The 15761-nt window shown below is 38.3% G+C and overlaps 1 protein-coding gene across 2 annotated transcripts in view; it reads right to left on the reverse strand.

Annotated features, from left to right (window-relative positions):
• LOC150090887 (uncharacterized) overlaps nt 1-15761 on the reverse strand; it is a 98277-nt gene that overhangs the window by 63607 nt on the left and 18909 nt on the right. The window lies entirely within an intron of this gene.

Consider the following 15761-nt stretch of genomic DNA (forward strand, 5'->3'; position numbering starts at 1 on the left):
TACTTTGTGTAATAGTATTTTTGAATTTCCTTTAAATCATAGTTAAGGGCTAACCATGTATTATCACTCCCTTTCCTCCTTTAATAAAAAAAAAATAAATAAAAATAAAAATAACCTGACAATATTTATTATGAATTTATAAATAAGAAATACAGACACTAATAATAAAAATATGTTTAATAAATTCACACCATTCTCCCCTCCCTCCACCCCAGTTTACAGATAATAAATCTTGCACAATTGAGAATCTCAGAATATGTGAAAAGTAAAAGTTAATTTACTAACAGAATTTTTGAGTTCCAGAAACCTTGAAGTTTTAAAAATTGCAACTCTATTCATTGTTAACTTGCCAATGTTGTGTTATAATTTCATTAAAGTATTTTAGAACTCTAATATTTAGTTAGGCAAAATAAATATTTAAATTAATTTTCCTATATTAATCAATAACAGAGTTAAAAAAAAAAAATCTTAGAGGCAATGATTAAGAGTGAAATCCGGAGACATTTAGTAGATATAGCATTCTGAATGACACACAAGGCTTTGTTAGGCCAAAATCATGTTTAACTAACTTAATAGGCTATTTTGACATAGTACTGATGAGCTGGATTTAGGGAACAATTTCAGCATAGTTTATTCAGGTTCAAAGATGGACTGCTGAGTGGCTGCAGGGAAAAAGGCAGAGGGCTGTGATTAATGGATATTCTTTAGATTAGCATAACGTCAGGAGTGGGGTCCCTCAAGGATTAGTTCTTGGACCACTGCTGTTTCTCATTTTCATAAATGACACCAATGAAGGGATAGAAGGTGTGATGTCAAAATTTGCATATGACATAAAGGTTGGCAGGGTCATTAATGATCAGTGCCAAGCAGCGCTCCTTCAGGATGACTTGAACAGACTTCAAAGATGGCCAGAAGTGGCAGCTATGTTTCAATGCTGCTAAATACATGGTTTTACACTTGGGAAATAGCAACCCTCAAATAAATTATACAATTGGTGGAATTGAATTAAAAACAGTAGAGGAGGAAAGAGATCTGGGAGTTACAAATACGGCCACTCCCCCTTTATGTAAGTTTTTGCTGGCCAGTGCAAACTAAAATATCGTGGAAACGTATTTTGCATCCTGTAGGAATAAATGGAGGTATTGTGAAAATATTGTAATGTGAACCCAATAACACATTTTTTTTTTTTGGTAATTCATTCCAAGACCTCGGAAGTTGAAATTTTCGCAACATAACTAACCTATTTGTCTCTCTAAAAGGTCATTTTTATAATGGAAATTGCACTACACTTTCATTGTTATCATATGTTCTGTTATAAGAATCAATTTTGAATGCCTTTGTGATATTTTTCTAAAACACATTCCTGGAGGTGACTACCATAAAAGCATTAAAGCAATTTGCACTTTCTGGTTTATTGGGCTTTTCTGTTAGTGCAATCTATTATAAACGGGTAGTAAACTTCATCTTATTGCATTTGCGATAATACTGATAACTGGAATTCTGTGGGTTTTTACGTTATGATATTATGGTGAAATGAGTTCCCCTTCACTAAAATCTTAGATCATATAAAAACATAAATAAATTTCACGGAATCTTCTCTTCATTCCTATTTACTTATTACAATAGTGAAGAGAAAGTGACCAGCGGAAAGTGCAATGGCTGCCAGTGCTAGGAAACCAAACAAAATTGATTTAGAAACGACGATGATTAATTAAGAAATTACAAAGCAGGACAAAGTTTGTTATCTATTGCATGAAATTAGGTCTTGCTGCTTCAACAGCGAATACTATTTTAAGGGACAGTGTGCGTATAAAAGAACATGTTAAAGGATCAACAGTGATCACAAAACAGCGTTCAGGTGCTATATTGAAGATGGAAAAGATAATAATAATATGGATGGAAAATCAGATTCAGAAGCAAAGTGCTCTTGAGTCCAATGGCCATTCAAGCAAAAGCAACGAGTATTTATGAAGATATTAAGGACAAGTACGACGAATCCCAAGCCAAGCAAGCAACAGGTGGTTTCATAGGTTCAAGCATCGTGCTGGTTTCCCAAATATTAAAGAATGTGGTGAAGTCACCAGTGCCGATTCTGCAGCTACAGAGAAATTTTGCGATGTGATGAAAAAAAACTCTTCTAAATTTCCACAGCCCTCAACTTCTCCAGCGTGCTTATCAGCTGGAGAGTTAAATCTGGCAATGATGCTTGAAGGGTAAAAACTTGCTGACGTTATGCCTGTCTCCTCTCTCTTTTTGTAATTTTATAATTTTGAAATTTTTGTAATTTTTCCTGCACAAGAAAAAAAAAATTGAATGAATAATTCTATTTATATGTTCGTCGAACATTTCTTTTTTGCTCCAATCAAATTCAGCACACACAGTTGCGAGTGCTGCATAAGCATTTAGGGAAATTCCGACTTATGTACGTCGGGAATTGGCTCTACTGGCAGATATGAAGTTTTCTGAACAGTTTAAACAGGCAGCCAGGAAAGTACATGGTGTCCTATCGATGATTTATTCAATGTTATCCTGCAGAGATAGGGAGATCATAGTATTAGGCAATTGTAAGACCACATTTGGAATACTGCGTTCAAGTATGGAGACCTCATCTGAAAAAAAGACACTGAGCTTCTTGATAGGGTCCCAAGATGGGCAACTCCAATAGTGAGATTAGCAGACAGACGACCATATGAGGAAAGACTCGGATTATTTGGGCTATAGAGCTTGGCAACCAGGCACCTCAGAAGTGACCTAACTGAAGTTTATAAGGCTCTGAGAGGGATTAGTAAAATGAATGAAGGTGGAATTCTCACTGTTATAAAGAATTCCAGAACTAGGTACCATAAATTCAAATTACAGGGATAGAGGCTTAGATTATACTGTAGGAAGTTTTCTTTTAGCCAGCAAGTCATTGATTGTTGGAACAAGTTGCCCTCGCAGGTAGTTGAGGCTGACTGTTTGATTAATTCAAAAGGCCAACTGGATAGTTAGCTGTGTAAGGAGGGAAGCATATAATTTGTATTTTCTTATCTACTTTTTTATTTTTTTGCCAGTGCAGCAAAAAGCCCCTGGCTTCCATGCACTATATGGCAATTACTATTGCTATTAGAAACAAAATATGTTAAGTCATTAGGATATGCATGGGGCTATACTGGAGTCCTGCATGAGGTGTGATCAAACAATTAAGGGACTGATTTTGTATCTTGAAATTGCAGTGCTACAGAAAGTTGCCTTGTCACACCATGTTCAGACTCATCTATACACAGTAATCCATAAATCACCTGTTTATCTAGCTAAAGCCAGCCAGTTAAACAGAAGGCATCTTGTGCATTTCAACTTTTGAGTGGGCAATTTGATTGATATCATCAATCAATAGCAAAGTTATTGTGAATTTTTTGTGACTTTTTGAAAAAATGTGAAAATTTTTGGAACAGAACGTGTACATCATCACACCATTCCTTGTTTCCTTTTTACTGGAAGTATAAAAACACTTCGAACTGAGAATCTATTTTTATTCAGAGTTATATATTATATTTTATTAGAATTAATATTAGAATTAGAAATTATATTTTATCAGAAATATTAGAATTATAGAGAAATGTACCGACTGTGTGGTACTACACTCAGAGTAGTGAAGAATGACAAAGACATGGAGGTAATTGTGCTATCAGATATGAAGTTTTCTGAGCATTGCAGACAGGCTGCCAGACCAGGTCATGAGGTCTTGTAAATGATATACAGGAATTTTTCTATCAGGGATAAGGAGGTAATTATCCCTTTGTATAAGGCAATGGTCAGGCCACACCTTGAGTACTGCATATAGGTCTGGAGGCCTCATTTTAGGAAGGATGTGGAGTTGCTAGAACAAGTACAGAGAAGAGCAACAAGATTGGTGCTCTTACCAAGAAAAGTTTAAGTTCTGCAAATTGCAGTGTCTTGAGACTAGGCACCGGCAAGGTGATCTGATCAAGGTCTATAAGACCTTGAATAGTTTGAGCAAGCCCAATGCTGATGGGATTCTTCCTCTTGCTCAGATTATGAACCTAAGGGAGCATAAATTCAAACTGAGGAAACAGTTGTAGAATAGATGTGTGAAAATTTGCCTTTAGCCAGTGGGTAGTTGATTGCTGGATTAAACTTGCATCTGTTATTGGGGAAGCTGATAGCTTAAATAAATTCAAGGAAGAACTGGACAAACTTTTGGAGTGAATGGATGGGTGAAATGGGAAGTTTCTTTTTTTTTGTTTTCTTTTGGCTGATGCTGTATAAGCTTGCTTTCTTGCATTATATGCCTCAACTAATGCTAATACCAATATGAGAGAAATAAACAATGATATGTCACTTAAATACCCGGCAACCCAAAGGTCGCGGGTTCGATTCCCGCCTCGGGCTTGGATCAAAGTACTGCAAAAACCTTGGGAGGTGCAATATGGCCATAGAAGCCGATGCGCCAACAACTACCAAATCAAAAAAAAAAAAAAAAAAAAAGTCACTTAAATACGTGAATTCTGTATGCCAAATAAAAATAATAAAGTCTATTTTAATAAATAATTGTTTTCAGATAAGACTGATCATGTAGACTGCATTACACTGGCAGTGAACTTTCTAAACCACTCTTCTAGTGTTGGGATAGGTTGAAGGAGCTGTTTCAATATCTTCTTCCACTTGAAGGTTGTATGCCTTGTTTTAATGCTGAAATGAGCAATCTTGCTGCCAATGTGAGGAACAAATGGTATCCTAATATGACTCCCTGTTGACAGGCAGTGGAGGTGATTTCAGTTAATGTCTTGAGAATAGTTAGTTAGACATGCATTTTTTTTTTTTTTTTTTGTAGTTGAGCTCTGCTTCCAGTTATCCCACTAAGAGGTACTGAGAGCTTAAGGGGCAAGAGACTGTTGCTGCTAGTTTTGAGTATGGTGTGACTGTCTAGCATACCTGAGTTTACCTGTCATTCAGTTTTTGGTATGGTTCTAACAGAGGAGATTTCGCAACAGTGTAAACATCTAGGAATGGAGACATGTTTAACTTCTTTCACTTTAACTTGCAGTATTGGTTGATTGGTTTTGATTTTTATGACACAAAACCAACTATGGTTATAATGCGCCACGTCACTAACTTGCAGGAGCCACTAAAGTTTTGAGAATTCAGATGCTAACAGAATCCTTCAAGCAAGTGATTGTCTTATCACTAGGATGTTGTCAGTATACCTAAGTTTAGAATTCGGGGGTGGAGGGAGTTAGTAATAGTAGTGGCAACTAATGCAGGAAGCAAAAATTTATGCTTATACAGCAACATAAAAAATAAAAAATAAAAAAAATCCTCCCTACCTCTCTTTGTTTATCCCCTGTACCTGTCTAATCTTTCCTTAAATTTATTTAAACTACTCACTTCCACAACATCAGATGGAAGTTTATTCCACCAGTTAGTTACCCACTGGCTGAAAGCAAATATTCACACATCTATCTGCAACCATCCTTTTTTCAATTTAAATTTATGTCTGTTGTCCAAGAATTTATAAGGATGATATCAGCATTTAGTTTACTCAATCCATTTAAGCCTTAAATACTTCAATATCTCTAACATATATCTAGTTTCTAAGGACTGCAATTTGCAGAATTGAAGTCCTTTATGGTAAAAGTACTCTTTTGTGTACCTGACTAATCTTGTTGCTCTTCTCTGCACCTATTCCAAATGTTCACATGCTTCCTAAAAGAAGGCTTTCAGACCTGTATGCAATATTCATAGTACAGCCTGAACACTGCTTTATATAACTTACTCCTGGTCCCTACCAGCAAAATTTCTGTATGTCATTGACAGAATGCCATGCACTGTCTTAGCAGCTTGTCTGCACTGCTCAGAGAACTCATTTCAGATTGCATAATTACCCCATATTTTCATTCTGCACTACCTTCAGTGTGGTACCACCCAATTCGTGTGTTATTCTGGGATTACTGTGATCCATCTGCACCACTTCTCTGCCCATATGCCTAATTTTTCTAGGTTTTGTTGCAGTAGTATGCCTTGCTTTCAGTCATTAACTATCCTGCCAACATCAGTTAATTAAAGAATGCTGTTCAGGCTAGTACTTCATTATAATTCATTTATTTATTTATGTTAATTCTGTTTGTTATGATGTAGTTTCCAATATTAATTTTCATGTTTGCATTTGGTTGAGATCTGCCAACTGGCTGCAACAACATTGAAATTTTATATTTCATTTGTTATATTTGCTTATTAAGCTACCAGTAGTTATAGCACATGGTATGAATTTGAGTTTAGTTTGTTTGCTATTTTCTGTTTGGATTCTCTAGGGACATAGGGCTGGATAGTGGTCAGTGATTGTGTTCATGTAAGAAGTAGGGGTTCCCCCAGGGATCCGTATTGGCACCACTGTTCTTTTTGATTTTCTTAAATGATATCGATGGAGGGATAGAGGACATGATGTCTAAGTTTGCAGATGATGTAAAAATTGGTAGAGTAGTTAATGATCACCGGCAAGCAGAGCTTATTCAGAGTGTTCTAGGTAGACTTCAGAGATGGTCAGAAAAGTGGTAGCTTTGCTTTAATCCAACAAAGTGCAGAGTACACTTGGTGGAGTTGAACTAAAATCAGTAATGGAAGACAGGAACTTGGGAGTTACAATACGGTCAGACATGCAGTTCGCTGAGCATTGTAGACGGGTTGCAGGGAAGGCCCATGGTGTCCTATTGAACATTTGCTAGTAGAGATAAGAACGTCATAGTCCCATTACACAGGGCTATTCTTGGACCAGACTTGGAATGCTTTGTTCAAGTGTGAAGTATAAATTACTGGAATAAGTTACTTACTTGGCTGCACTGAAGATTGTATATATTGAAATAAAGGTGGTAAAGGCTGACAGTTTAGGGAAATTCAAAGGTCAGCTGGATAGTTACCTACAGGAGGAGGGAAATGCATAGGTTCTATTTCCTTTTCTTTTATTATTTATTTTATTTAATTTTTTTATTAATATTATATTACTCTTTTTTTTTTTTTTTTTGGCTGGTGCAGCATAAGCATTACGCTTTCTTGTACCATATGGCCATTACTAATAGTAATATCTTTTTTGGAGTTCAAAAGTTCTGATGGCCCACTGAGGAGACAGTTCACGTGAGTTTCCTGGCAATATTTCATTTATTTATTATCAAAGCGCTACTAATATCTTGTTGGATTAAGGGTGAGTGTTACTTTAACCTTTTCTTATTTTTAAGATTTTATTTTATTTTGATACTTAGGTAAAAAGAGGTGTATTGGCACCTTGCCAAGTACAGCTATAATTTTAGCATTAATTTTCTGCATTAGTTTTATGGTATATGTTCCTTTTCTACAAAAGTTTGGCATCCTCTGTAACAGTATAATGGTTATATTTACCACGTCTCACTCGTTTGGAGGAGAAGTCTGGGTTCAAGTTTATCCCAGACTGGAGGTATTTCTTATGGTTCCTTTAGCGAGGGTTGTAGTTAGCTGATCTAGGGCAGAAGGAGCACCCCCCCCCCGCAACATTAGTTATTCTAAGTCGGGGTGGCACATGTACAAATTTTTTGGGCAAGGAATTCAGAGCATCCCAAAAATATTTCAAATTTCGAAACATTACTCCAGAGGAATCCACCTTGATTCATGACCTGCGCACGCCCTTTCTCTCTGACAAGCACACAGTGACATCACACCATTCAGTAAACAGCTGTATTCACACAGCGATTTGCTTGAAGTCGGAGTGGTGAAATGTACTGACAAAATTGTGTGATTATTCAAGAAATGTCTTGAATATTGCCTTCAGAGGGGTACGTGAGGGCAGTTTTTTAAAAGATTTAGCCAATTTTGGCTTGCACCCTTAAAAAGGATCGCCACCCCTGTTCTAGGTTTTTCAGCCTGCACAATATGCAGACCAGTCCACGAATGCACACTTGTACAAACATAATATACAATGGCACAGTATGATCAAAGTCACTGATGTGCCTAAAATCTAACAACAGCATGATTGGTTTGCAAAGTCTGAAATATTTACATCTTGCATAACCACAAGACTAGCCAGAATTAGTGTCATTTTGATTTTTAAGAGTATTTTTGTAAAAATAAATAAATTTGTACACTGTGACAACAGATAAACTGTTTTGATCAGCAAATAACCACGAAGACCCAGATCTCTGCAATCTGGGACTGTTATTTCTATGCAGTAAATACGAATTGTCAAAAAGTTCAAGGACTGAACTAATATTTGGGAAATGAAATTTACTGGATATTGAGATAGATTTCCTTTGAAGCATTCTCCTGACACTGTACATGTCAATCCCAATAATTCTGCAATTTCAGTGAGTGTTCTTTATAGGCTTTCTTTAGGAATTAATAATAGCTCTTGTGTTGCATTCTGAATAATTTCCTCAGTTGTTACCAATCTGTGACATTTCAGGAGGGACTTAAAGCTTGTGAAAAAAAAAATAATAAAAATAATAATAAATCATTGAGCTAAAACCAGCAAATGGAGAACCAGTAGAGGCATATGATCCAAGAAAGCAAGCTTATACAGCATCAGTCAAAAAAAAGAAGAAGTTTGTTCTAGCAATCAACTACCCACTGGCTAAATGCAAATTTCTACACATCTATTCTACAACTCTCCTTAATTTAATTTTATGCACCCTTCAGGTTTGTAATTTGAGCAAAAGGAAGAATTCCATCAGAATTGAGCCTGCTCAAACTATCCAAAACCTTATACACCTCAATCAGATCATTTCACAGGTGCCTAGTCTCCAGAAGCTGCAATTTGCAGAACTTAAGCCTTTCTTGGCAAGGCACCCCTTTGTTCTGCTCACCACTGTTGTTGCCTTCTCTGTACTTGTTCTAGCAACTCCACATTGTTCCAAAAATGAGGCCTCCAGACCTGTATGTAATATGCAAGGTGTAGCCTGAACACTGCCTTATACAAAGGGATAATCACATCAAATTATTAAACCTTCAGTAAGAAATAAATCCAGTTTTAATAGATAAATACACAATTTTCAATCCACAAGAAGCTTGAAATTTGTAATATTAGATTAATATAATCTATACTAAACCTGGACTCAATCTGAGTTCAAATGTTCATCCATTTTGCCCACCTGAGGTCCTCGGGACAAGTGTGGGTCTGTGCAGACCTCCAGCCGAACATACCAGGATGGGTTACATTTTCATCTAGGAGCCACTCCTCTGACCCTACCAACATTTGTAACTACCAATTCATTCAATTCCAGAAGGCTATACAAGGAAGCTGTTGTTTCATACAAAGCAACCCAACCAACACTTTCATTAATCACAGTAACAGAAGGGTAACCGTTTAACTGAAGTAGATTTTCTTGTTCAGCAAAGACAAACAGGTCCTTGTTTTTCAACCACAAAAGCCTTACTCTCTACTCGGATGCATTCATGTGCCTCTCAGATATCAACAAAAGAAGTCTCGTCCACACTTAACTCAGAGTGACAGCTTCTCCTCATCACCTGCTGGAAACATCTAGTTTGTGGATTGTCTCTGGTAGTTCACATTCCCTTGGAATCAACCTTCATTTGAACTATGCTGCCCCAAGGTTATAAAAGCAGGGAATCTAATCTTTCATTGGAACAAATGAGTGTGGCAAATCATTGAGAAGACAACCCAAAGAAATGATTGGATAAGCCTTCAGGTAAAAGTGACAACTATGCTCAATTAGATGGAAATTTTCTGATATTGTAAAATACTATGCAGTTAATTAAGAAAGTTGACATCCAAAAAAATTCTATCTGAAGATTGTGGATCATCAATAAGTTCATTGAAGGTGAGGAGGATTAAGGATTGCTGGGGAGGCCAGTTGATTACAGAACTTGATACCACTAGGGATGTCAGTTTGATTGAATCTAATATGCACTTAAAGGACTTGGGAATTTCTGTGACCAGCGCTTAGTGACCTACACTGCAAATTATTATATTTAATATGGACAATGGTATTCAGGAATTAAAACTATTAAGTCAACTTTGTGAGCAGAATTCATCTGAGGATGAGATCAAAATGGTCCTTGAGGTTGTCACAGACATTCTCTCAGATAGGCCAGACAAGCTGTATACTTGCTACCTGGGAGTCTAAAACGCTGATGGAACTGACATTTGGGTGACATTTGAGTCAAGTGGACCCAATTTCGGCGAAGTCCGGACGGTCTGTGACAGCCAAATCCTCTGCTTGGACCTTCACGATGGTGGGCGAAATTATTCTAGCGCCCACACCACATGGAATGCCGTCCCTCTATGTTACCAGACAGTACTAGGTGGTAGATGACTCTCATCAGCCGGTGCAATACCACCACTTTGCTTACTGGAGGCTTGAAGTGGTGGAACTCATGTTTAGTCTCTAGAGCTAAGTTCCGGTCAACCCTTCCCCATCTCTTCCATCATGCAGTATGACTGATGACTTTTGAGGTTATGACAAACATTGTGGCGAGATCCAATATTCCTTACATTTCGAGGGTACAGCTCTAAAACGGTGTTCGCATGCTGGCTGCTAGTTAGTACACCGGACCGAACCTATTGGTAACTCTCTAGGAGGCTTCCAGATCAGCTAGTGTATAATCTTGCTACCTCTACTCTGCCATATAGTGACTGGAGGGAGTCCGAGTAGTGTGTATGCGGGGGCATTATCAAGGCCACGCTATGTCAAGCATCTGGGTATATTCTTACCCTACGTATGCCATATCCAAAAATTTCATTACGTCATACAGCATGTCCCACCCACTTTTTCTTACTATTGAATACACCATGAATTGTCAAACTAATACAGCACGCTTATCTGCGAATACACCGGACCGAACCTATTGGTAACTCTCTAGGAGGCTTCCAGATCAGCTAGTGTATAATCTTGCTACCTCTACTCTGCCATATAGTGACTGGAGGGAGTCCGAGTAGTGTGTATGCGGGGGCATTATCAAGGCCACGCTATGTCAAGCATCTGGGTATATTCTTACCCTACGTATGCCATATCCAAAAATTTCATTACGTCATACAGCATGTCCCACCCACTTTTTCTTACTATTGAATACACCATGAATTGTCAAACTAATACAGCACGCTTATCTGCGAAAAGATCTAAACCTCCCAAACACTTCCTAATTCATTTCACAAATATATGTGGTCTCAATTCTAATCTCAATGATGTCCATTTCAATTTGCAGTCTGCCAAACCCAATGTACTTTTTCAGACAGAATCTCAGTTATCGGTTGATTCAACTACTGCTCATCTCAGATGCCCAAATTATTCGTTGTATGATTCCTTTCGCCTCACAGGTGGTTGTTGTTTTGTTTGTTATTTAATTTTTAGGAGCATTAGCAATTAAGGCCATATTGCTCCGGGATATGCGGTGGCTATTCCCTGACCTTTCCGCATCCTCCGTATTTGGTGGTCATGGGCTCGAACCCCGGTCTTATCAAGAAGCGTGTGCTACGCACTGCTGCTCCTTCCCACCTGGCTACAGAGGCGCCTTCACAGGTGGTACTTGTGCATATGTCCGTTCTGATATTTCCTGTCAGAGACTTGGAAATTTGGAATCTCCTCTCTTTAATCTTCTCTGGCTTAAATCTTTCTACCTCATTGTGTCAAATTCATCTGTTGTCTCTACCATTCTGCCAACTCCACTAATCACTTGGAGCTCTTTGACTTTCTCCAGTCCAACTTTCTCAAAAGTGAGGTAATTTTCCCTGGTGATTTTAATGTTCACAACTCCAGCTGGCTTCTGTTTTCTAGTCACACCGACCCAGCTGGTCGAGATGCTGAGGCTCTTGCAATTACTAATGACTTTGCACAGATTGTTCATTTACCTACAAGAATACCAGACAATCCTAATCATACAGCTAACACACTTGATCTTTTTCTCACAAACAACCCTTCTAAATACACGGTCAAAGTGAGAGGTCCTTTAGGCACTTCAGATCACAACTTGGTGATTGTCTCTTCTCCAATGGAGCCTTTATCTCATGGCTATTCCCAACCCTGTGTTGTCTGGCATTACAAGAATGCAAAATGGGATGACCTGCGAGATTTCTTTTCTTCTTTTCCTTGGTCGGATTACCGTTTCAAAACTTCTGATGTCAATATTTGCTCAGATCGTGAGCAAATATTACCACCATCGTGAGCAAATACTGATCTTATCCCACACTTCATTTTAAAATCTCATACTTTTTCTAAACCTTGGTTTTCCAATAAATGCGCTAAGGCTGTTCAAGAGAAGAACGTTGCACATCGTAATTGGCTTGTTTCTAATTCTTCAGTTTCATTTTCTGCCTACACCAAAGCTCGCAACAATTGTAAAGCAATTATTAATCAGTCCAAACTAGAGTTTGAACAGGCTGAGTAGAAAACTTGTTTCTTGCCCTAATGGTAGCCAAGCATTCTGGTCTCTTGCCAAAGCTATTGGCCGCAACTTTTGCCCATCTCTGCTCCCACCTCTGTCCAAACCAGATGGTTCTGTTGTCACTTCAGCAAGGATAAAGTTGACCTGCTAGCATCCCATTTTTCTTCCAACTCATGTATTAATGATCTTGGTAAAACACATCCCACCAGTCCCAATACGCTCCATTCAATGCCTCCTGTGGTCTTCCGTCAAAAAGATGTCAGAAGGATTTTGACGAATCTTGATGCTAAGAAAGCTCCAGGTCCCAATGGTATTTCTCCACTTGTTCTCAAAACCTGTGCTCCTGAACTTACTCCTACTCTGCTGCCTTTTTTCACTTTCTTATTCCAAAGGTGTTTTTCCTTCTGCTTGGAAATTTGCTCATATCCAGCCAGTTCCTAAAAAGGGTGACAAATCCCTCCCATCCAATTATCGTCCCATTGCATTTACTTCTACTCTTTCTAAAGTAATGGAGAAACCAATTAACAGCCAACTCTTAAACTACCTAGAAACCTTCCGTCTGATCAATGATCGCCAGTATAGATTCCGTCAGTGTCGCTCCACTGGTGATATTCTGGCTTATGTTACCCATTTATGGACTAATTCACTGGAAAGGTTCGGTGAAACACAAGTAGTTGCTCTTGACATCTCAAAGGCTTTTGATCGTGTTTGGCATAAAGGTCTTCTGAACAAGCTTCCATCTTATGGTTTGCCAACTGTTTTTTGTAATTGGTTATCCAGTTTTCTCTCTGATCCCTCACTGAGGGTGATGGTAGATGGCTCTCTGTCTTCTATCTTCTCCACTAATGCCGGTGTCCCCCAAGATTCAGTTCTTTCCCCCACTCGTTTCCTCTTGTATATTAATGACCTTCTTCCATTGACTGGAAATCCTATCCATAGTTTTGCTGATGAAAGCACATTGCATTCCACTTTCCATTTTGAGAAACCTTGTCTTGCTCAATCAGCTTCAACTTCTCGAAAGTCTGCTACCAATTCCTTAAATGCCAATCTTCAGGTAATTCTCCAGTGGGGCAAAGACAATTTAGTTGATTTCAAGCCTTCTAAAACTCAGTGTTGTCTTATATCTCGCAAAAAGGATTCTTCTGCTCCTATGCTTATCTTTAGTGACACTCCGATTCTAAGCAAAATGATATATCTCTTTTGGGGATTACCCTGACTTCTAATCTCTCTTGACACAAGCACACTACAAATACTGCTTCCTCGGCATTTAAAAAACTTGGTTTTCTCTTTCGCTCTCAGCATTACTTTTCTTCCAAACAGTTGCTCATTCTGTATAAATCACAAATCTGCCCTACCACAGAATATTGTTTCCACATCTGGGGTGGTGCCCCCAAAACCTCTCTCAGGCTTCTTGATTCCATTCAGAAGAGGGTAGTTAGATTAATTAATGATTTCTCTAACAGAGTCTCTCCACTCGCTGTCTCATAGACGTACTGTTTCTGCTGCATGCCTCTTCTTCCATGGGCACTGTTCTCCTGAATAGGCTTCTATAATGCCTGTTCTTTCTGTTAAAACAGTCCGAACATGTCCAGCCACCAGCCAACATCCATTTACTGTCCAACTTCAAACTCACAGAACCAACTTTTCATCTTCCTCGTTTATTCAATCAACAGCCGTTTCCTGGAACAACCTTCCTTTATACATATTTCCTGAAAATTATAGTCTACAGAAGTTCAAGTCCAATGTCAACAAATATCTTCTTTCGTCTTTTCAACCTCCAACCCAAGCATGGTACTAAGTTTGTTTGTTTGTTATTTGGGTTTTAGGAGCATTAGCAACTAAGGCCATATTGCTCCGGGGATATGCGGTGGTCATTCCTTGACCTTTCCGCATCCTCCGTATTTGGTGGGCACGGGCTCGAACCCTGGTCTAATCAAGAAGCGTGTGCTACGCACTGCTGCTCCTGCCCACCTGGCTACGGAGGCGCCACAGTATTAAGTACTATAGGTTCTAATACCTCTCATGTTTGGGGTTTACATAAAAAAAAAAAAAAAAAAAAAAAAAAAAAAAGGATGAGTTCTTCAAGGAATGTATAGTCTCTTTTTAAAGAGGTAAAAGGTCAGGTGAGAGCCAGAACTGGATATTGGCTGTGTTACAGGGCGAGAGAGAATTTAAAGCGTTCTAGGCATATTTTTATTGGCTTCTGTTGTTACAAGTTCAGAGGGTATTATCTCACCATGATGTGCTATCATTGCCTTCAGTACAGCCACACTGCAGGACTTTGTTATTCACAAGAACAAATTTCTTTTCCATTGTATAAGAGGTTGACATTCTTAAGCTGAATGTGCATATAAGGAACACATAATGAACTCGTGCAAACTGTTTGGTTGCAAATTGCTGTGTGACACATTCTGTTCGAAGTACTCTGTATCTGCCATTTCAGAAGTCTCTGCAGTTTGTTATGGGCAAGACAGATTGTGTGGGTCTCTCATGAAACTGGAATCAGCTCAGTATGGATGAACTGGATCAGAACTTCATGTCTTCCGTTTCTGTCTTTTCTTCTTCCCCTCACCCTCTGTCTTTTCTTTCCTATTTTTGCTTTTATACTAGTTCTTCTTCTTTTAACTCTGCATACCTCACACTACTATTGTGTTTTTAAGATCTGTATGCTGGGTAGATGGGTACAGGATTACCTGTACTAGGTAACAGATCCCTAGCCTGGCTCCATGTACCAGGGATGGGAAACTAGCTTGTGGCAGCTTGCAGTAGTGAGTTAGGCTAGAGGACCAGTCACTCAATACAAACAACACAACCTGGCATTACACTATGGGACACCTATGCCTTGACACTAACTGGCTTTTATCTGTATAGTATCCACACACATTAAATGCAGAGTTGCCATAGTTTAGTAGGCGCAACATAAACCAATAAATAAAATTAACACACACACACACACACACACACACACACACACACACACACACACACACACACACACACACACACACACACACACACACAATATATATATATATATATATAAAATTTTATCTTTTGGATTATGAGAATGTTCTAACTAATGATATATCAGAATTAAGAATATAATTTTAAAGTTTACCATATTCATATTATTGACCTTCTAATCACCTTCCTAAAACAACAACCTTCAAAAAAAAACATTCATCACAAACACACAGACAACCTTTTCTAACAAAAAGTGAAAGGAAAATAAAACTTTGCTAGGAGCAAATATTACACTTGAGGAAGTGTATTACACTTCCTCAAGAAACAAAATCTCTTATTTTGAAATTCCTCACCCCTGTGAATGATCCCTATCACTGTAGAGGTGAGAAAATACTGGCACAAGTCATCCACTGCAATGCAGGGAGCAGCTGAGCTCA

The sequence above is a fragment of the Mastigoproctus giganteus genome, chromosome 1 (assembly GCF_048544385.1).
Source record: "Mastigoproctus giganteus isolate SK-2022 chromosome 1, ASM4854438v1, whole genome shotgun sequence".
In the NCBI taxonomy this organism is placed as follows: Eukaryota; Metazoa; Arthropoda; class Arachnida; order Uropygi; family Thelyphonidae; genus Mastigoproctus; species Mastigoproctus giganteus.